This window comes from Phascolarctos cinereus, unplaced genomic scaffold, assembly GCF_003287225.1.
Source record: "Phascolarctos cinereus isolate Bilbo 61053 unplaced genomic scaffold, phaCin_HiC Scaffold_4;HRSCAF=312, whole genome shotgun sequence".
Classification (NCBI taxonomy): domain Eukaryota; kingdom Metazoa; phylum Chordata; class Mammalia; order Diprotodontia; family Phascolarctidae; genus Phascolarctos; species Phascolarctos cinereus.
The window spans coordinates 586,972,555-586,995,580 of record NW_027555847.1 but is presented as its reverse complement, the minus strand read 5'-3'; the positions used below and the strand labels follow the sequence as shown (position 1 = coordinate 586,995,580).

The window sequence follows — 23,026 nt, the reverse complement described above, 5'->3', positions numbered from 1 at the left end:
ATTTTATTAAGTAGGAAATGTTGATATTAGCAAAACAGAATGAATAAAATTAGCAAAAGTGTTACAAGATAATGAAATTTTTAACAAATACACACACACACACATAATCATATTATGACAACTCACATATTATGACAACTCGATGAGATCTAGATGTTTAGGGATGCTGGGACCCCAAAATCACAACACATGGGTCCTGTCTAAAAGAATTCAACCCAAGCCTTCTTTTAGCCAAAGACAAGGTTTATTAGAACATCTGTCATATTGGCCAGACTCTTAAGGAGTCTGAACATTATTGAGCTATTCGCTAGATTGTAAGAATCTGAGAACCTTAATGGAGACAAGATGGACCTCATATACAGAAAAACCATGGGAGGGATCTAGATGTGGCCAAGTAATCTATGGGGACTGTGAGGTAATAGAACACCAGGGACCTGGATCACAAGGCCAAGGGAAAATGGAGCCTAGATAGGATTAAGAGTGGGAAATGGCCAGGGGTCATAGGGAGGTAAGACAATGGAGGGCTAGGCTAGGTTAAGGGTAACATAGAATTGGGAGATTGGGTGTAACCACAACAAAAGGCCAGTTCATAGGATTATGACCTCAGGGGAACACCAGAGACCTCCTATATCAAGTGAGAGAATTCAAGGACAATCTCTTAGACAAATGGGACCAAAATTCTTTTGGGGGTAAGGGGCAAAGGTCTAGGATTGGGCCCACACCCCATGAAGCCCCCCCAGACAAGACTGTGAGAGATGATCTCTCAAAAGTGAAGCCTCCTCAGGGGATCAATAGTTCTTGTTAATATTTCTTGATTGTTGCTTTCAAAACCCTGCCCCCAACCTGAACTGCTTGCCCTTAGCTTCCTGCCTTCTCTTGTCTCTGGGATAAAGAGGAAGGGGGTTAGGGAGGGGAAATTGCAGTAAATTTCAGTTACCTAGGAATTACCTAACTCATGGAAATTCGGCCCTAAACCCCCTCCTGATCACCACACCACTGCTATATCAGCATTAGGTTTACTAAATAAAGACATGTATGTTTGGATTGGCTATACCCTGTTTTCTTGTTCTTTGTCTTTGAATTTTCACACCTAGAATGTAAACCCGCCTCCCAGCTAATGGAATGGGAAGATTTTTCACACCTAGACTGTGAGCTCTGAAGCCCAGCCAATGGGAAGAAGAGCCAGTGGGGGGGGGGGGGAATTGCAGTTAGGATTTATATAATCTGCTGAGCTGAACATACTTTCCCTCTCTTTGGTCGGTGCCATCTTTTGAGTGCCCTGAGGGAGCCCTTTTCTTGAGAAAGCCAATAAACAAACTATTCTTTTTGCTAATATATCTGAGTCTCCAATTTATTGGTAAGGGCCTTTGTACCCACACAAGGCCATATCAAATTCAAGGTACTCTGGATCTGAATCTGCTTAATCAATCAACAAACATATATTAAATGTCTTCTACATTCCAAGCACTGTGCTCAAAACTATAGCTCACAAGGCACTCTTGATTTGTTTACTTTTCTAGGCAGCCAGAGGCCACAATTACTTCAGAGCAAAGGTTTTTAATGAAATATCATAGGAAGAAAGTGGTGTATGCTCTCTTATAAACATATACACCATCACTGGAAGGAATAGACATCCTTAGAATGGCACATGAGTAGAGAACAGAGGGGGTCAGGGCATGTGCATGGAAGGGAACATATAGGAAATGGCCTATACCCTAAGAATAGCCCTGTCCACAACCTGAACTGCTTGCCCTTTGAAAAGCTTCCCATTCTTGTTTCTGGGATAAGGGGGAAAGGGGTTAGGGAGGGGAAACTGCAGTACATTTCAGTTTCCTAGGAATTACCTAACTCATGGGAATTCGGCCCTAAACCCCTCCTGATCTCCACACCACTGTTACTTCAGCATTAGGTTTACTGAATAAGGACATCTATGTTTGGATTGGCTATACCCTGTTTCCTTGTTCTTTGTCTTTGAATTTTCGCACCTAAGAATGTAAGCCCACCTCCCCAGCCAATGGGAATAAGGGATAGTGGTGGGTGGCGGTTTGTTTGCATTAGGGTATATAATCTCATTTCACTTTCTGTACCTTGCCTTTCTCCTCCTTGAAGTATACTGGGGGAGCAGATGCCCCTTCTCACAAGATGAAGCAATACTCCACTGGGCACAAGTTTGCAGAGCTTTTCTGTGCTTCCAGCTCCTGGCTTCAGAGGTCATCCTCTGAATGGGATATACGTTCCTTGTTTTATCTCCCTTTTAGTGTAAATCCCAAACACATTTTGTCACAAATCTTTTCAAAAAACCAAAGCCCTCCCCACACACGCCCAGAGTTGTAGGGCCCCTTACACTCTGATTGTCATGATTCATTTCAGAGTCTCTGGTGTGTGGTTTCTATGACCTTTCCTTGTTATGTGTGTAAGAATATTTTTGCATTTCAGAACTTTGTAATTTTTGTAATGCAAGTTCAATTCTTTTTTCACTGGGAGATGAAGGTGAATTAATATTGCTTGCTATAGAATTGATAACACACATTTATACAAAGTTATACTAATAATTAAGGCCTTTTCCCCTGGTTAGGATCTTTGGGTATTGCAAGTTTATCCCTAACCTCCTATAGAATGAAGTTAGAGTTTATATGTAAAATCCTAAGGGGATACCCTTTGACCCAGAGATTCCATTACTAGGCTCATACCCCAAGGAGGCCATTGATAAGAAGAAAACTTCAAATACAGCAAAATATTTACAGCAGCACTTTCTGTGTTAGCAAACCACTGAGAACAAAGCAGATGTCCATTTATTGGGGAATGAGTGAATAAATTGTGCTATATAATGTAACAGAATATCCCTGTGCTGTAAGAAATGGCAAATATGATGAATGCAGAGAAGCATAGGAAGATTTACATGACTTGATGCAGAGAGAATTAAGTAGAGTCAAGAAAACAATATATACAATGACTGCAACAATGTAAATGGCAAGAACCACCACAACAAAATCAAAAAGTGAATATTACAAAACTTTAAAGATCAAGTATGGTTCTAAAGGAGATCTACAGTAAAATACCCCTGCCCTTCACTGTTGCTGAGATGGGAGGTCCAGGGAGATGGTACATTGAGTATATTTTCATGGTTTTTTTTCAATTTATTGATAATTTTTGCCAATTTTTTTTCTTTTCCTTTAAAAATATTATTTACTATGTTCAATGGCTCTCTGGGAAGGGGAGGAGGAAGGATAGTGGAGAAAATTTTGGTGACATAGAAAAATAAAAGATATCAATAAAAAACATATTTCTTAAATCCCAAAAGGAAAGCATCTTTGATCCTTACTCAGAGAAAAACCCAAGGCTATCCAGCTATCCTACTGGCTAGACAATTTAGAAGACTCCTCAAGATCACTTATGTTCATATTATTTGGCTACTATGCTGCATACCTGAGGGCAACTAGGTGGTGAAGTGGATAGAGTGCTAGACCTAGAGTCAGGAAGACTCATCTTTCTGAGTTCAAATCTGGCCTCAGACACTTATTAGTAGTGTAAACCCTGTTTACCTCAGTTTCCTCATCTGTAAAATGAGCTGGAGAAGGAAATGGCAAACCACTCCAGGATCTTTGCCAAGAAAACCCAAATGAGGTCACAAAGAATCAGACATATTGAAAAGAACTGCCCAACAACAACATGCTGCATAATTATGTAGTTTTTAATTGCCCCAAAAATCTTCCCTAGTTTCCCTAATTACAATTTCATAGACAATTATCCATCTGGGCCAAGCCCATTACATCTGGGGCCATAGATAAGATCCCCCACATTCCCCCCCAGCCAAGGATATTGAGAAAAATTCTAATCCTATACTCTCATTCTCCTCAACCAATTACTGTGTTCAAAGATCTCAAAACATAGATCTAGAAGTACCTTGTTCCCTACCAAGCATCTCCCTGAAATGCCTCAAAAGGAGGGAGCATTTCTAACACAAGTCAGAGATAAAAGCTCTTCTTATACAAAAGGGAAAGCTGGGAAGCCACCCTAGAGGAGCTGCCACATCATTGCCCAATTTGGACACAGGGTTGGAGGACCACAGCACCCTCTGCCCATTGCCAACTGACTTTAAAAATATCCTCTAGTCTGTTTGGGACACATTAATCTTGTGCATGAGCTTTTTCTTCTCCAGTGCACATTCTGGGTTACCACATGCCACATCACTGCTTTGGAGAAGCATTTACCAACCAAACAGAATTAAATGGGTAGAAGAAACTGATCAGGTTTCCTCATTTTAAAACACAGAGAGCTGTCATTCCAAGGCTAGGGGAAAATCCTCATCAGCTTTTCTTCCCATAACAAAAGTTGGTCTAATATCAAATCTCTGGCTGAAATGGGTGGTTTAATATGCATGTGTGACCATATATCTGGAGAGGAAGCAGATGTTAGCAAAGGAGCCTTTGGTACCTAAAGAGGAGTGTTCCCTGCTCCAGAGATCAGTCTGTCTCCAGTCCCCATCATGTCCACAGACACTCAGGGCATTCTATACTTCCTTCCTTTAGGGTATGAACTCTACTGTTGGGTATCCTCCCCCAAACCCTGATCAGACACTTTTTTTAAAATATAAATTTATTTATTTTTAGTTTTCAACATTCACTTCCACAAGTTTTTGAATTCCAAATTTTCACCCCATCTCCCCCTTCCCCCCACCCCAAGATGGCATGCATTCTGAATATCCCTTCCCCTAGTCTGTCCTCTCTTCTATCTCTCTCCCCTTCTCTTATCCCCTTCCCCTTCTATTTTCCTGTAGGGCAGGATAGACTTCTGTACCCCATTTCCTGTATTTCTTATTTCCCAGTAGCATGTGAAAACATTTTTTTAAACATATGTTTTTAAAACTTTAGGTTTCAAATTTTCTCTTCCTCCCTCCCCACCACCCTCATTGAAAAGGGAAGCAACTCAATATAGGTTGTACATGTGCAGTTATGCAAAACACGTCCATAGTAGACATGTGAAAAACTAACTCTATTTCCCTTAATCCTATCCTGCCCTCCCATTTATTCTATTCTTTCTTTTGACCCTGTCCCTCCTCAGAAGTATTTACTTCTGATTACCCCTTTCCCAATCTGCCCTCCTCTCTATCATCCCCCTGTTCTCTTGTCCCCTTCTCCCCCTATTTTCCTGTAGGGTAAGACAGATTTCCATACCCAATTGAATGTGTATGTTATTCCCTCCTTAAGCCAAATCCTATGAGAATAAGATTCACTCATTCCCTCTCACCTTCCCCTGTTTCCCCTCCACTGTAAGAGACTTTTCTTTTCTGTTTTTTTTTGTGAGATAATTTACCCCATTCTACCTCTCCCTTTCTTCTTCTCCGAGTACAATCCTCTCTCATTCCTTAATTTTATTCTCCAGATATGACCCCTTAATCTTCAACTCACCCTGTGCCCTCTACATCTCTATCTATCTACATATAATACATATAATTTTTTCCTTCCAACTACCCTAATACTGACAAAGGTCTCATGAGTTATAAATATCATCTTTCCATGCAGGAATGTAAACAGTTCAATCTTAATAAGTCTCTTATGATTTCTCTTTCCTGTTTACCTCTTCATGTTCCACTGGAGTCCTGTATTTGAAAGTCAAATTTTCTATTCAGCTCTGGTCTTTTCATCAAAAATGCTTGAAAGTCCTCTATTTCACTGAATGACCATTTTTTCCCCTGAAGGATTATACTCAGTTTTGCTGGGTAGGTGATTCTTGGTTGTAATCCTATCTCCTTTGCCCTCTGGAATATTATATTCCATGCCCTGCGGTCCTTTAATGTAGAAGCTGCTAAATCTTGTGTTATCCTGATTGTGTTTCCACAGTACTTGAACTGTTTCCTTCTGGCAGCTTGTAATATTTTCTCCTTGACCTGGGAACTCTGGAATTTGGCTAATATTCCTAGGAGTTTTCCTTTGGGGATCTCTTTCAGGAGGAGATCTGTGGATTCTTTCAATTTCTATTTTGCCCTCTGGTTCTAAAATATCAGGGCAGTTTTCCTTGATAATTTCTTGAAAGATGATGTCTAGGCTCTTTTTTTGATCATGGCTTTCAGATAGTCCAATAATTTTTAAATTCTCTCTCCTGGATCTATTTTCCAGGTCAGTTGTTTTTCCAATGAGATATTTCACATTGTTTTCTAATTTTTCATTCTTTTGGATTTGTTCACTGTGTCTTGATTTCTCATAAAGTCACTATCTTCCAATTGCTCTATTCTAATTTTTAAGGAAGTATTTTCTTCAGTAAGCTTTTGGACTTCCTTTTCCATTTGGCCAGTTTTGCTTTTAGGGCATTCTTCTCCTCATTGGCTTTTTGGACCTCTTTTGCCATTTGGGTTAGGCTATTTTTTAAGGTGTTATTTTCTTCAGTATTTTTTTGGGTCTCCTTTAGCAAGCTGTTGACTTGTTTTTCATGATTTTCTTGCATCACTCTCATTTCTCTTCCCAGTTTTTCCTCTACTTCCCTTACTTGCTTCTCAAAATCCCTTTTGAGCTCTTCCAAGGCCTGGGACTGATTCATATTTTTCTTGGAGGCTTTGGATGTAGGAGCTTTGACTTTGTTGTCTTCTTCTGGTTGTATATTTTGATCTTCTTTTTCACCAAAGTAAGATTTAATGGTCTGACTCTTTTTGCACTGCTTGCTCATGATCCCAGCCAATTACTTGAGTTTTAAACTCTTTGTTAAGGTAAGAGTCTGCTTCCAATGTGGAGAATGTATTGTCCCAAGCTTCAGGGGTTTGTATAGCTGTTTTCAGAGATACTTGTAGGGACCTGTAAGTTTTCAGTTCTTCCAAGGTGGTATGATAAGGGGCGAGGTGTTTACTGCTTTCCTGGCCTGTGACCACAAGTATTCCTTTCCGTCCTGTAACTGTGAGGAGGGGTTCCTCTCCACAGCCACTCCAAGCTCCACCACGCCAGCGTTCCTCCTCACCCCAGCACCGCAGCCCAGAACTGTGACCCAGATCCAAACAGGGGCAAAGCAAGAGATTCCTGCCTCAGCACTGGCAAAGAGATCCCTGCAATCCCTCTCTGATCAGCCACTGGATTCCCCCTCAGTCTGTGGGCCAGAAGCTTGGGAAGCAGCTGCCCCCCCAGGGCCTCGCTCTTGGGGAATGGAGCTGAAACCCCACCTTCCTGTCTCAGCACTGACAGAAACAGACTTTTCCCACTGACCTTCTAAGTTGTCTTTGGCATTAGTGGATTGAGGAGTCTGGAAACCATCACAGCTGCCCGAGATTCAGTCCTCTGAGGCCTGCTCCAGGTTCCCTGCAGCCTGTGCACCCACACCACGCTGCGCTGCACTCCCAGCCCGGCACGATACACCTTTCTGATCAATCATCCAGGTTGTCCTGGGCTGGAAATTTGTTTCACTCTGTCTTTTTGTGGGTTCTGCTGCTTTAGAATTTGTTTAGAGCCATTTTTATGAGTATTTGGAGGGGTTTGGAGGAGAGCTCAAGCAAGTCACTGCTTTCACTTTGCCATCTTGGCTCCGCCCCTGATCAGACACTTTTGGATAGCAGTTCTCAGACGTTTGTTCTCAGGACCCCTTTAACACTCTTGAAAAACTGAGGACTCCAAAAGAGCTTTTATTTATGTAGGTTATATCTATCAATATTTTACCACATTAGAAGTTAAAGTTGATTATTTATAAAAATATTTATTAGTTAATTTAAAATAATAACAAACTCATTATGTTTTAATATAAATGACATTTTTATGAAAAATATCAAAATAACATATTTTCCAAAACAAACAAGATATGTCAAGAAGAGTGGCCTTGTTTCATGTATTTTTGCAAGCTTCTGTGACTGGCTTAATAGAAGACAGCTGGATTCTCCTGTCTGCTTCTGCATTCAATCTATTGTGATATGTTGTTCTGGTTGACATATTTGAAGAAAATTCAGCCTCATGAAAATATTTAGTTGGAAAAGGAAGCAGTATTTTTATAGGCAAATAATGTCTTATTATTTTGACCTTATAATTTTGACCTTGTGGACCCCCTGAAAAGGATTCCCAAGAGTTCTGGGACCATACTTTGAGAACCGCTGGCACTAGAGTATCAGACATGGTACAGTAATACATGAATAAAAGCATGTACAAAGCACTATGAACATTCACAATGCTAAATACAGGAGATATAAATACAAAAGAGAAGACAGTCCACACTGCCCTTAGGGAGCCTACATTCTAATTGGAGGACACCTCATCAAGGAGAGTGGTGGCCTGGAGAAGGGTATTGCAGTTTGGAAAGTTACCCATGGTGCTGCGTAGAGCCACGGGAGAGTAGATCGACATACCTTTTCCAATAGCAATGTCCGTACTTATTGAATTGATTACATTTCATGTATATGTTCATGATCATGATAAGTGCATGTGTTTGCACTCCATATACTTCTGTTTTGGAATTAACAGATGACTGGATCAGAAGACTAGAAAAAGGAATGACCATCCTCTCTCCCAGTACTCTACAACCCAACCACACTGACTTCCTTGCTGTTCCTTAAACAGGACACTCCATTTCCCAACTCTGTCTCTACCTTTTTTTACTCTGTCTCCCATACTCACCTCTGCCTTCTGGCTTCCCTGGCTTCCTTCAAAACTCAACTCAAGTCCCATTTGCAAATATGCCTTTCCCAGTCTCCCTTCATGTGAGTGCCTTTCCTCTGAGATTACATCAATCTTGTATGTATATAGTTGTTTACCTGTTGCCTTCCCTAGTACAGCACGAACTCCTTGAAGGCAAGGACTATGTTTTTGTCTTTCTTTGCATTCCTAGTTCTTAACATACTGCTTCGAATACAGCAAGCACTTAATAAATGCTTGTTGATGACTGACAGAAAATACACCAAAGAATCATAGATTCATATAACCAAGTGGAAAAAAAAAACAAGATTGGTAACACTAAAATTATTTCTAAGCCCATTTAAAAAATCAAAATATAGATCATATTAGTTATATAGGAAAATAACACACATTTACATAGCACTTTAAGGTTTACAAAGCAGCTCTAGGTGGCACACCATATAGAGCACTGGACCTAGAGTTGGGAAGACCTGAGTTCAAATCCAGCCTCAGACACTTCCTAGATGCAAGTCACTTAATCTCTGTCTGCCTCAGTTTCCTCAACCATAAAATGGGGATAATAACAGTGCCTATCTCACAGGGTTATTGTGAGGACAAATGCAATTTGTAAAGCTCTTAGCATAGTGGCTGGTATATGTTAGGTAGATGCTTAATAAATTACTTGTTCCCTTCTCTTGCCCCATTACCCCAAGTCTATGACATATTATTATCCCTATTTTAAACATACAACTTGAAATGCCTTAGCCAGGTCACCCAACTAGTAAGTCTGGAAGCCCAGATTTAAAACCAGTTAGCCTAATTCCAATTCAATATTCTATTTCACCATGCTGTCTAAAACATCACCAACCAGAAATCATGTAATAGAAATAACATTTGGCCACAAGTATTTATTTAGTGCATATCAGGTACATAGCACTAGGCAAGGTGATTGAATTAACTGGGAATTTATTGAACCAAGAATATGAATAAAATGATATGAATTTATTTAGATTAAACTATTGGGACAGCATGCAAAAGAGTCATCACAAATGCTTTCACTGAAAAATAATTAGTTTTATACAAAAAAGCCTGAGATATCTTGTACCATTAGCTCTTCAAAATCAGGGACTACAACTTCTCAAATTATTCTCTCTAATACCAGTCTCAGCCCTATATGAAAACAAGTTCTTAATAAATGATTTTTTTATTATGATTAAACTATGCATAGGTAATCTTCAGTATTGAACATGAAGACATTTTAAGGAATCCCATGTAAGATAAGAAGATTAAAATGATTCTGGAGTTATCAGATCAGAGAAATGGCAGGATGGTTTTAAGTATCTCCATGTTGCCTAGCTCTCCATACCTGTTAACACCAAAACGTTTTCAACAGTACAGCTTTTAAGTCAAGGAGGCAGCATGGTGCAGGGGACATAGGGCTGGATTTGGAGCAAAGGGATCTGGGATTGAATCCCAGCTCTACCATTTACTACCTATGTGACATTGGGCAAATTGCTTAACCTTTCTAGGTCTCCGTTTACTTATCTATAAAATGAAGAGGTTGAACTAGATGTTTCTAACATACTTCTAGTCCTAAATCTGGATGATATGGCCTAAGTGACACATGTAAATGCTCATCAGGTCAATTTTTTTTTTTGAAGACTGGGTTCTCCTTATCTCATTTGGGCTGGACGTATAGTCATGAGTCAGCCTCATAGTCCCCTGAACCTCAGGGCTCATTGTATTAGTGCCAGACCCCTATTTTAATTTAATTTAATTTAATTAGTTCTGACCCCTAATCAGCTTTAACCTTCCTGTAACTCAGAAGTCCCAAATTCAAGTGATCCATCAGCCTCAACCCAGTAGCAAGGAGTTTAGGAATGTGCTACCATGCCTAGCCAGGTCATCCTAATACAGAGTTTTCCAAGAAGTCAGTTCCCAAGGTTAATTACTCATGTATTACATACAACATTTTTTTTTCTGTACAGTATTTTATCAGACCTCTGCAGCAACAAAAGTAGATCAGTTATAACTATTTGTGACTTGCCTTTAGTTAAAAAGTGATGCTATTCCAGACCTCGTGGCTCTCAAACAAAATACAAGCTGTAGTTCTGTTTTTAAATATGAAAGATACATCTAAGAAGGAAATTCACTACTACCTTGCTGGTCTGGAGAAAATGTGCTCACTCAACCAAAGCTATGAAAGCAATGTGTCGAAATGTCAGGGCAGAAGTGTGCTGATTAAAAAGTCCAAGAGATATAATTTCTGGATAATTTAGTCATTTTATTAATAAGGCTAGCATGTTTATTAATAAAAAGAGGACAGTGGCACTGTCAAATGCCGAAGACTCCTCATGGTGGTGGGCTCACAGTTTATATGCTCTAAGGATAGCAAGTATTCCTGAGGGTGGCAATCAGTTCTGATTGGTTAACAATTAACGAGAAAATGAATATTATAATGAGAGTTGGGCTATATTACAATGAAGGTCTTGAGATACTTGACTTGGATCACTCAAATCTTGGTCAAAGAGACGTATCAATTTCCATATCACCTGTCTGACAAAAGGCAAGATCCACATTTTCCCAGACCTGTCTGAGTAAACACAAGGAGCAGGAAGCCTCCCATCAGCCCAAACTTAGAATTTCTTTTATGCCTGGTTAGATATTAGCCTGAGTAATTCTTTGCCTATGATTTCCCACCCTGGCTGATTTCTGGAGGAGGAAGTAAAAAAGGGGAAAACCTTGGTTCTGATTTCAATAGTTAGTTATTAATACAAGAGAAAAATAATCATTTCTCTCAGAAGGCAGTGATACTGTGACAAGTTGGAAGATCAGAAAAAGCAAAGACTCCCTATAGTCATCCTGCACTATGAAAAAATGTTTGTGTGCTTAGGTGATCATGACAAGTTGTTTAAATTCAAGTGACAATTACTTTTCTTTCTTACAAGGTAAACATGCTTATAGAAAAACCCAAATGTATTAGATCACTGAATTCCTATTTTTCACTTATCTCCCTTTCTCGGGGAGACTGCCCATAATTCCAGAGTGATATCTGCTAATTAGCCAGCTACGATGAAGACATCAGCTCAGTTCGGATCTTAGCTGTGCCTAAATGGAACTCAAGTTTGTATCTTTATCAAATAACAGAATTTCTGGACAGATGAATTCCCTTGGGGATGAACAGGGTCAGCTTGCCCATTTTAAGCAACTTCTACAAAGCCCTGTTTTTCCCTTAGGGAATCAAATGGAATACTAACTCCTTAAAGTGGTATTCTTTGAAAGGAAATTATCTCTAATTCTAGGCTCTGAAGCCATATAACAACCTCAGAGTGGTGGTTTCAGAAAGAATGACAACTCTTCATTTCCATTGACAACTCGCCTTTCCATTCATGGAATTAAAGATCTAGAGTGCAAAAGGACACGTCTCACCCAGGTCATCTCTCTCATTTTCCAGGTTAGGATATGGAGGCCCAAGATGGTTAAGGGAATGCCCAATATCACCCCAGGAGTAACTACCAGAGGTAAGATTGGAGCCTGGGTCTTCTGACTCCAAACCTAGTGCTTCTTCTACTCTACTACACTGCCTCCCATTCCTTTCGAAGCTTTCTTTTCTCTTAAAAAAAATGTGACCACTTTTCTGGTTTAATTACTATAAATAGATTTCCTTCACCTCCAGGATTACCTCACTAAGCAAGATACTCACTGTGTTCTCTAGGTACTGTCAAAGCTGCGTTCTTAATTCATTTCCAATAAGAAGTGCAGCACACCCCTCCCCAAGTATCTATGATTAAAGTGTCAAAGCTTTACATTGTGATTAGTTTAAAATTAATTACCTCATTGCCTGTTAATTAGTCTGCCCACTTCCATCTGTCAGACCAGTAAAAATAATCTATCACATTCTCCTGAGGGAAGCTCACAAATACTTTTTTTTTAAACCAACTCTTCATTTTTAAAAAATTTATTTTATTTTCAATTCACAGAACAAAATAAGCATTTCCATAACACAGTACAACAAAAAATGATGATTGCACATGAAACTGCAAATCTCTCATGTACAACTTGCTATTCCCTCCAAACATCCAACAGTTATCATGTAATTTTTTTCTTTTTTTCTTCCTTCCTTACCCCCTAGAGATGGCTACCATTAGACACAAATACATATATACATATATATACATGTAAAATTATTTTATACATACTTCTATTTATCAGTTCTTTGGATGCAGATAGCGTCTTTCTTCATATGTCCTTTATTTTTAATTTCTGTATTTATAATAGGCAAAATAACTTAGTCACTCAAAGTTGTTCTTCAAACAATACTGCTGTCACTGTACATAACGTTCTTTTGGTTCTGCTCACTTCACTCTTCATCATTTCATGCAAGTCTTTCCATGTCTTTCTAAGATTATTGAGCTTATCATTTCTTATACCACAGTAGTTTTCCATCTCAAGCACACACCACAACTTTTTCCAGCCATTCCCCAATTGATAGGGATCCCTGCAATTTCCAGCCCTTTGCCACCACAAAGTGAGCTGCTACAAATATCCCATTCACATTCAAAGTTACAATTACTATTTGTGAATTTCCCTCCATCTTATTTTTATTCACTATTTTCTTTACCAGCCTTTCTTTTTACCCTACCTCTGTTACCTTAGCTTCTCCCCCCCATCTCCAGCCCCCCCACTTTACCCATTCCTCCAAGAGTCCCCCCAACACCTCCCCCACCCTCCCAAATCCCAATTCACACACCCCTGTAAAAGTCCCTCCCCAACCTTGTCCCCCAGTTTTCTCACCTCTCCATATGTTCAATATATACTTTTAAAAATGGAGGGTAGGGAATAGCTAGGTAGCACAATGAATAGAGCATCAGCCCTGGAGTCAGGAGGACCTGAGATCAAATCGAGCCTTAGACACTTGACACTTGCGAGCTGTATGACCCTAGGCAAGTCACTTAACTCCAATTGACTTGCAAAAAAAAAGAAAGAAAAAAAATTTTCCCCAAAGTGTTAGTTAAGTAGCTTCTATATATGGCAAGGTTTCCCTTAAAACATTCTCAGTATTCCTTGGAGTTTTCTAGAATATTTTCTCATGTCAAATTTTCCTCTCACCTTAAGAGTGGCACAAATCTGACTTTCATCTGGGATTTCTAAATACATGTTTTTCACATTTTAAAGAGGTGTGTTTCAAACAAGTGAACCATAAAAACTCCTAATTACTGTCTAAATGAAACACCTCGTTTTCAGGAAATTAACAGAAGAGCTATTCTCCAGTGGATAGGTGATCAAAAGACATGAAGAAATAGTTTCCAGAAAAGAATTGCAAATTATTAACAAGAAAGACTAATAAAAGAAATGCAAATAAAAACAACTCTGACATTTTTACCTCATATCTAGCAAATTGTCAGAAGTGACAAATATGGGAGTAATTAATGGTGGAAGGGTTGTGGAAAGATGGTACACTAATCTTTTGTTAGTGGAGTTTTGAATTTGTTCAACCAATTGGAAAGCAGTTTAGAATTAAGAGGGGGCAGTTAAGTGGCCCAGTGGATAGAGCACCAGTCTTGGAGTTAGGAGGACCTCCTGGGCAAGTCACTGAACCCCAATTGCAAAAAAAAAAAGAATTAAGTTAAGAAAGTTCATACCCTTCCACCTGGAAATTCCATTGCCAGGTATACACTCCAGGAAAGTCTATGACAAAAAAAAAGTTTCATGTACAACAAAATGGTTATCAGAGTTCTTTTTTGTAATAGCAAAGAACTGAAAACAAAGCAGATGACCATTTAGTGGGGAATGAAAAATTAAATTTGGGCACATGAATGTAATGTAATATTACTGTGCTAAAAGAAACAATGATTATGTAGAAAAGAGGGATCCATGGGAAGAGTTCTATAAAATGCTACAAAATGAAATAAGCAGGACTTGGAAAACTATGCACAATGACTACACTGAAAATGGAAAGAAAAAAGTGCAACTAAATACTTAGTAATTATAAAGACTAAGCTTGGTTCTGAAGAAAGGAGGCCAAGGTGGGGGACTACAGGTGTGAAACTCTGTATGTACTGCCTGACTTGAGTGATGTGATGGTTGGAACTACCTTTTTTTCCTCTTCATTTACATGATCAACACTCTGATTTAGGCCCTCCTTCACCTTTTACCTCTACTATTATTTTGTTGTTCAGTTGTTTTCAGTCATGTCCAATTCTTCGAGACCCCATCTTAGCAGAGATATTAGAGTGGTTTGCCATTTCCTTCTCTAGATCATTTGACAGATGAGGAAACTGAGGCAAACAGGGGTAAGTGACTTGCCCAGGGTCACTAGTGTCACCAGTAAACTAGTAAGTATTTGAGGCCAGATCTGAACTCAGGAAGATGAGTCTTCCTGACTCCAGGCCCTGCACTCTATCCACTGCACCACCTACCTACCCTCTACTATTTATAATAGCCTTTCCTCTCCAATCCATCCTCCATACTTTAGACCCTGGAGAGTTACCAAAACCAAATTTCTCCGGATCCATTTCTAAGAGAGGAACCAGTGTTCTTTTGATGTGCTCTACCACTAATTGCCCCTATCTTCTTGTAATGCCACTGTACGTCAAAATGTTCAAGTCTCAGCTTGCTGCTTAATCTATTTTGGTAATAACTCAAATAGACTGCAATTGGTTCCAAAACATTCGGACACCCAGAGGTATTTGGTGGGTCTGGACATAGCAAAATCATGATGTCTATCCTCTTGCTGACACCAATAACTTCCCTAATAAACTTCAGTCTTTCTCTAATGCAGCTCAGATATAGCCAGTCCTTGTCACTTGAATCACAGTCTTAGCCATTACACAAATTACAAAGATATTTTTCTCAGATGTCTTTTTCAGAGTGACCAGAATACAATGGTCACCAGGGATCCAAGTGATACACAACAAGATACTCCACATCTTCAACATCTTCACAGTAGGGGCAGCTAGGTGGTTCAGTGGATAGAGTACCGGCTCTGAAGTCAGAAAGACCTGAGTTTGAATCCGGCCTCAGACCAGACACTTGACACTAGCTATGTGACCCTGGGCAAGTCACTTAACCCCAACTGCCTAAAAACAAAAAGAAAAGAAAAAAAGGCATTGCCACGTGCACAGCAGACTATAAGAGAGGATTCAAAATATACAGCAATAAATTTCCATTTCAAGAAAGCCTATGTAATAACTAGGCATTGAGTTGAGAGCTGTCCACCTTTTCTTTGCTTCCTTATGAGTTTTCTTTTGTTCTCTGATGTGCATTTTTTACTGTGTTCTTTTTTTCCCCTTCCTTCCCCCCCACAAGGTTACAATTAAGCTCAGAGAATATATGTGTATGTATGTATATATGTATGTATGTACAAACATATATGTGTATGCACACATACATATGCACACTCATATAAATACATACATATATACATAAACATATACACATACATACATATGCTTATATACACATATATACGTAGATATCTATAATCATACTCATATATAGACACATACATTCATATGCATCTATATAAGACCTTACTATACCTGTTTGTCCTCTGTTTCTCTCAGGGTGGAGTCCATGTCCTTTCCTAGTTGCCTGACGGTGGGCTAGTGGATGGCAGCTTCTGTTGGACCAAGTTGAGTTTTCCTCTTGAGTATGGTCAGCATATGAATGGCTACCATTGTATCAGAAGAAAGTTTGGCCTCTTTGGCTGCCCTAAGCATTCCTGCTTTAGGCTGCTATAACTTCTAGCTTCCAATCCTTTAGCTTTTCAAGAAAAAGTTCTGCCTACTGTTCAGTTAGTAGGTTTTCTGTAAGCTCCTTTCTATAAGTTTCAGAAGCTAGTGGTCTCCCTTACCTTGGTTTTGTGGTACATGCATGAGGGAATGAGTCAATCAATGGATGCACAAGCTTTTACTAAGTGCCTACTATGTGTCAACTGTGCTAGGCACTGGCACACAAAGACAAAAATAAAACTCCCTGTTATCAAGGAGTTTACATTCTATCAGGGGCAACAACATATGTAAATATACATAGAATAAGAATATGCAGAATAAATACAAAATAAATATAATGTGCTAAAGACAGAGTAGTTTGGGGAAGGCACTAGCATTGGGGTACATCAGGAAAGGTATGGTGTAGAAAGGGTAAACAATAGCTTGTAGGAAGTTAGTAATTCCTTGAGGCAGAGGTGAAGAAGGAGTACATTCCAGACATGATGGATGACTGGTGCAAAGAGAGAGGGGGGCAGCAAAGTGATATGTTTGAGGAACAGGGACAGGTCCAGTTTGGCTGGACCAGAGATTACAAGAAGGAGGGTAATATACAATGAGGTTGCAAAGATAGCCCAATTTATGAGGGGCTCTCAAAACCAAATAGAAAGGTTTATAGTTTATTCTCTGTAGAATACAAGAGGCAAGGAGAGACGGATTCTGGCTTCTTCAGATGTAACTTTATTGTTGTGTTACAGTCAATGTCAATGTACAAGTTCCATACAGCAGCCACTGGTGTCATATGTCCTCTAGCAAGGGGTCAAAGCATGTCCTTTTCCCAAAACATACATGTTCAGTTCCATAGGCAGCACCTAGATCCAACAGATTAGGTGGTTCCCCAGATCACTATGTTACAATGTTATATTGGGGTCACAGCCAAGCCTGTGGAATAAAAACGAGCAATACAGTCCAGCTCCCCTCAAAACTATCAGACCAAGTAGTCATCAAGAAATTAAGGAGAAACTACAGTGGGTTATCTTTCCAGTCCCAAATCACAAATTTAACCTATGGGCAAGTGACCAGGGCAGGACTGCAGAACAGGGATTTCAGGGATCAAAGAATCAGTGCCTAGAGCTCCAAATTAGGCCAGTATGCAGGGATGCTCAAGCTTACCCTCAGATTCAATCCCAAACCTAGGAGAGTTGCATAGGGATTGCCCAAATGAGTCAGGAATACAGGCTCAGCGTCCAGAGCTCCAGGCTAGACTGGCAGCGCTGAAACACCCAGCCCGGATCATGGATTCTCTTTTGGGCCCAGACAGGCTAACAGCATGGATTCCATATCCAGGACCCCTAGTGAGGGTATCCCAGAGTAGACTGTGGACTCTACCAGAACTGGAGCATAAAGGGGGAGTGTTTCCCTGAGGGACCAGGACACCAGACTCAGTTCTCAGAGCAGCAATACTATCTGCTAGGTTGCCCAGATCAAATGACTGGAAAAATGACTTAAATAAATAAATAAAATAAAGAGGTATTATGAAGCCTGGGATGTCCAAAACACAAACCCAGAAAAAGGGAATAACTCCAAAATATCTATATGCAAAACTTCAAAAAAAAACACAGCTTGGTCACAAGATCAATTAGGATTCCTAGAAGAAATAAGACAAACATTAAAAATAGTATTATAAATGAAATGAGAGTGATAGAGGAAAGAAATGAAAAAGAATCAGATCTACAGAGAGATTTGGGAAGCCAATTTACTGCTTAATATAAGAGATACAAAACTTTTCCCAAGTAACAGACTCCCTGAAAATTAGAATGAACCAAACAGAAATTCATGATTCCATGAGACAACAAGAAATAATAAAACAAAGTCAAAAGATTGGGAAATTAGAAGAAAATGTAAAGCATCTCATAGCAAAAACAACTGATCTGGAATGCAGATAACAATGTAATAGACTAAGAATCATTGGACTATCTAAAAACAATGACCAAAAAAAAAAAGTCTGGATATCATATTTTAAGAAATCATGAAAAGAAACTTCCCAGATTTCTGAGAACCAGAGGGTAAAGCGAAAATAGAAAAAGTCCACTAGTCACCTCTTAAGAGAAACTCTAAAATAAAAACTCCTAGGAACATCCTAACCAAAATGCAGAACTTTCAGGTCAAAGAAAAGTATTGCAAGCAGCCAGAAAGAAATAGTTCAAGTACCAGTGAGCTACACTGAGGATCACACAAGATTTAGCAGCTACCATTTAGAGGAGTGGAAAGTGGGCAATAAGATATTCCAAAAGGCAAAAGATATAAGCTTACAACCAAGCTACTTAACTTCCCTGGGCCTCAGTTTCCTCATCTGTTAAATGAGGCGGAATGAACTAGATGGCCTCTGAGGTCCCTTCCAGCTCTGGATCTATAAACTTATATATATTTCATAAATTTGCTCATGTCCCCTACCTAGACATTCACAGAAACCTCCAGATACTGTATAGCTCATCTTTCTCATTAAGATTCACATCTCCCACCCAACTTCCCATGACCCCAAAAGAAAACACACTCAATGTTATCAAATATTTACTGCCTCAAGTGGAAAGAGAATAAAACAAAGAAATGAGATTCATAGGATCTTAGGTCTAGAGCTGAGAGTGGCCTCAGAGACCACCACATTCAATACCCTCATTTTGCAAATGAGGAATCTGAGGCTCAGGGAAATTAGGTGATTTGCCCAAGGTCACATAGGCAATAAGCATTGCAGGTGGGATTTCACCATGTCCTGACTCCATCTGGGATCTTTCTGCTGTACTGCCTTAGAATCAAGACAAGGTAGGTGGAGTGAGAGTTCAACAACAAACAATACTTTGCTCTTCCCAGTGCTCACAGCTAGTATTTATGTTGTTAAGATTCACAAAGCACTTCAAATATGTTGTTTCATTTGATTCTCATAACCCTGGGAGGCAGGTGCTATGATTATGCCCCTTTTACAGGTAAGAAAACTGAGGCTAAGAGATCAAATGACTTGCCTTCCTGACTCCAAGTCCAGTTCTCTATCCACTATGCCACCCAGGATGATGGCACACACATGGCAATTATCTTCACAATAGTCTATTTGGTTATGCTCATCAACAACATTATGAATAGATAAACCAAGAATCTCAGGAGATGCTATTTCTTCTTTCCTTTCAGTATATGATGAAACCAACATTTTTATTTCCTTCTGAGGAGAACCTGTGAACTCTCTGATTCTTCCCACCCCCTCAAGCACAGTTCCATTTTTATCAGCAGGCTACAGAAGAGTGAGGGAAGGGCCTGGTGACTTTACTCTAGATTACCTGCACTTTTGCATACCCAAATAGTACCTGGCACTAACCAATCCAAATAGATAAGGTTGAATAACACTATCTATACTTCATTCTCATAAGTATTAGTTATGTATTAAGCATTTACTGTGTACAAAGTACTACGTTATGTGCTGAAAGCGTCACAGAGTTATGGTAAATAATATATATATATATATATATCTGTGACATTTTCATTCTGGCCTTTGATTAGTCAAAAATATATTCACTAAATAAAACATGACACAGCAGGCATAAACACTAATATCTACTTTGAAAGGGGATAGAGGAAGGGAAAGAAAGAGGGGGATGGAGAGAAACAGGAGAGAGAAAGAAAGAGAGGAACAGGTTAAAGAAGTTCGAGAGGGGCATGTTACATGTAGGGGCAAGGGTCTATGTAGCAAGGGCCTCGGAGAGGGGTCTTCTGCATTGCCCCTTCAGGATTCTAGAAGTATCCTGAAGAGATCCTGGGGTGTCTCCTCTAATACCATTAACATATGTCACCATTCTGGGTGTGGTTCCCCCCCACAACACACACACACACACACACACACACACACACACACACACACACAGTTAGACACTTTAACCAATTAACATCAATTAGATTTTACAAAGAGACAGTGAAGTTGAAGATACAGCAATACCAAAAGTAAAAATATTTCCCCCTCACCCCCCAACACCTCGGGACACACTCTCTCGATTTGGCCTCTGAGGAAAGTGGACCCAGACTTAACATAGTTTCTACATAACATTGGTTCTACCAAATTCATCTCCAAATGTAGTTTTGCTACAGGTTGAATCCTAATCTCAGCTACTCTTGGGCTGGGTCCCAAAAGTCATTTCCTTGTTCCTCTATACATCACTGCTGGGATGGCTGCAAAACCCATTATGGACTCAACTCCTAGATTCCAAGACTCCCAGACTCATGTCCTCCTGGACTTCAGGCCTTAGGTGGCTCATTCTCCTGGCATTTTGTAACTTACAAGGTCACAGCTCCCAAATTCCTTTACCTAAAATGAAAAAGAATGAATATGGAGGCAGTCAAAAGAGCTGAGGCCTATACAGGACCACATGTTGGCCTCAGAGGGACAAGGCCCAAGATCTATCCTTTTATAGCACTGTCTCTAAGCCATAGTTATTAACAGTTAAACCAAGGGCAGAGTCTAACAGAGAGAAAGACCAAAGCTGAGTAAGGCCTTTTGAAGGTACCTCCAGTTCTTGTTCAACAATTGTAGCTATTCACCGAGAGATTAAAAGACCAGAACCAATTACAGAATGTCTACATTTGCTCCCAACTCTCTCTAAAGCACATCACAACTCTTCTGGATGCAGGCTCCTAATAACTACTAGTCCAAGACGTTGGAGAGAGGATCCATACTTTAGGCAGTAATTGCACTAGATGACCCCTAAAACCTTTTCCAACTCTAAGAGTCGATGGTCTTTTAAGATGCTTTTTTTCCTTTGTTATAAAATCATTCTAAGAGATGGTAAAAGTTGTTAGGTATACATACATATATATCATATACACACATACATACATATATATCACTTTAAAGTTCACAAGGCATTTTACATACATTATCTCATTTGATTCTCACAATGATCCTGTGAGGTAAGTGATGCTATGGGCAAACTCAGGCAGGCAGAGGTTAGTGATTTGCACAAGGTCACATAGTAAGTGTCTAAGGTCCAATCTGAATGAAGATCTTCTTGACTCCAGGCCCAGCCCTCTATCCACTGTGCCACACAGCATAGCTTACAAGCTTTCTCACAGGCAAGTTCAAATTCAGCCGAAGATACTTGGTAGCTGTATGGCCCTAGGCAAGTCACTTAATTTCTGTTTGCCTCAGTTTCTTCAACCGTAAAATGGGGATAATAATAGCACCTAGCTTCTATGTTTGTTGTGAGGACCAAATGAGATAATATTTCTTTAAAGCATTTAGCACAAAAGATATGAACAGGCAGTTCTCAGGTGAAGAAATTAAAGCCGACTATACTCATATGAAAAAATGCTCTAAATCACTAGATCAGAGAAATGCAAATCAAAACAACTCTGAGGTACCACACCACACCTATCAGATTGGCCAACATGACAAAGCAGGAAAATGATAAATGTTGGAGAAGATGTGGGAAAATTGGAACACTAATGCATTGTTGGTGGAGTTGCAAAATGATCCAACCATTTTGGAGAGCAATTTGGAACTATGCCCAAAGGGCTATAAAAATGTGCATACCCTTTTACCTGGCAATAGCACTTTTAGGGCTATATTCCAGAGAGAACATACAAATGGGAAAAGGACCCACATGTACAAAAATATTTATAGCAGCTCTTTTTGTGGTGGCAAAGAATTGGAAGTTGAGAGGATGCCCATCCATTGGGGAATGGCTGAACAAGCTGTGGTATACAAATATAATGGAATACTATTGTGCTATAAGAAATGATGAACAGACTGACTTCATAAAAACCTGGAAAGACTTGTATGGTTTGATGCTGAGTGAAGTGAGCAGAACCAGGAGAACACTGTACACTGTAACAGCCACATTGTACGATGACTAATATTCATAAGCTTAACCCTTCCCAGCAATTGAAGGATCTAAGACATCTCCAAAGGCCTCGTGATGGAAAATGCTATCCACATCCAAAGAAAGAACTATGGAGTTTGAATGCAGGTCGAAGCATACTATTTGCTATTTTTTTCTTCTGTGGTGTTTTGTTTCCTCTTTCTGGTGGTTCCTCCCATTGGTTCTAATTCTTACTTACATCACTAATGTTTACTATGTTTAACAGGAATGTATATGTATAGCCTATATCAGATTTGCTAGCCATCTTGGGAAGGGAGGGGGAGGGAGGGGGAGAAAAATTTTTAACTCAAAGCTTATGGAAGTGACTGTTGATAATTAAAAATAAATTAGTTTTTTAAAAAGTCAAAAAAAAAGTACTTAGCACAGTGTCTGGTACATAGTAAGTGCTATACAAACATTTATTTCCTTCCTCCCTGCTCTTATGAGGTCTAACCACAATGGAAAAAGATAATTACAGCGACAAATACAGCTCTTTCCCTTATTTCTATTCCCTTTATCACCTCTTCTCTTCCATCTCAACATAAGTATATCTCCTTCCCAGTCTGCTATGCTCTCTAGTCCCTAGCCTTCCTTCTTCACTCAACTTCTCCCTCCCCATTCACTGCTATCCTATTTCTCCAGAGTCTTTCTTTGGCACCCCACTTCTACATTACTGTAAAAGCTTCAGCTTCTTTTACAGGGGAATATAGTTGCTAGAGATATTGGAGTGGAGGGGGAGAAGAGAGGGAAGGGACACATGTCAAGGTAAGCAGCCCCTAAGGGTGCAACATAAAGCAGAGGAACAGTGTTACTTTTTTGTAAATGCACATATATTTACAGCAAG

General features: G+C 39.5%; 1 protein-coding gene across 1 annotated transcript in view; it reads right to left on the bottom strand.

Moving 5' to 3' along the window:
• The window catches only part of NDUFAF6 (NADH:ubiquinone oxidoreductase complex assembly factor 6), a 91,700-nt gene that overhangs the window by 5,108 nt on the left and 63,566 nt on the right, over positions 1 to 23,026 (bottom strand). The window lies entirely within an intron of this gene.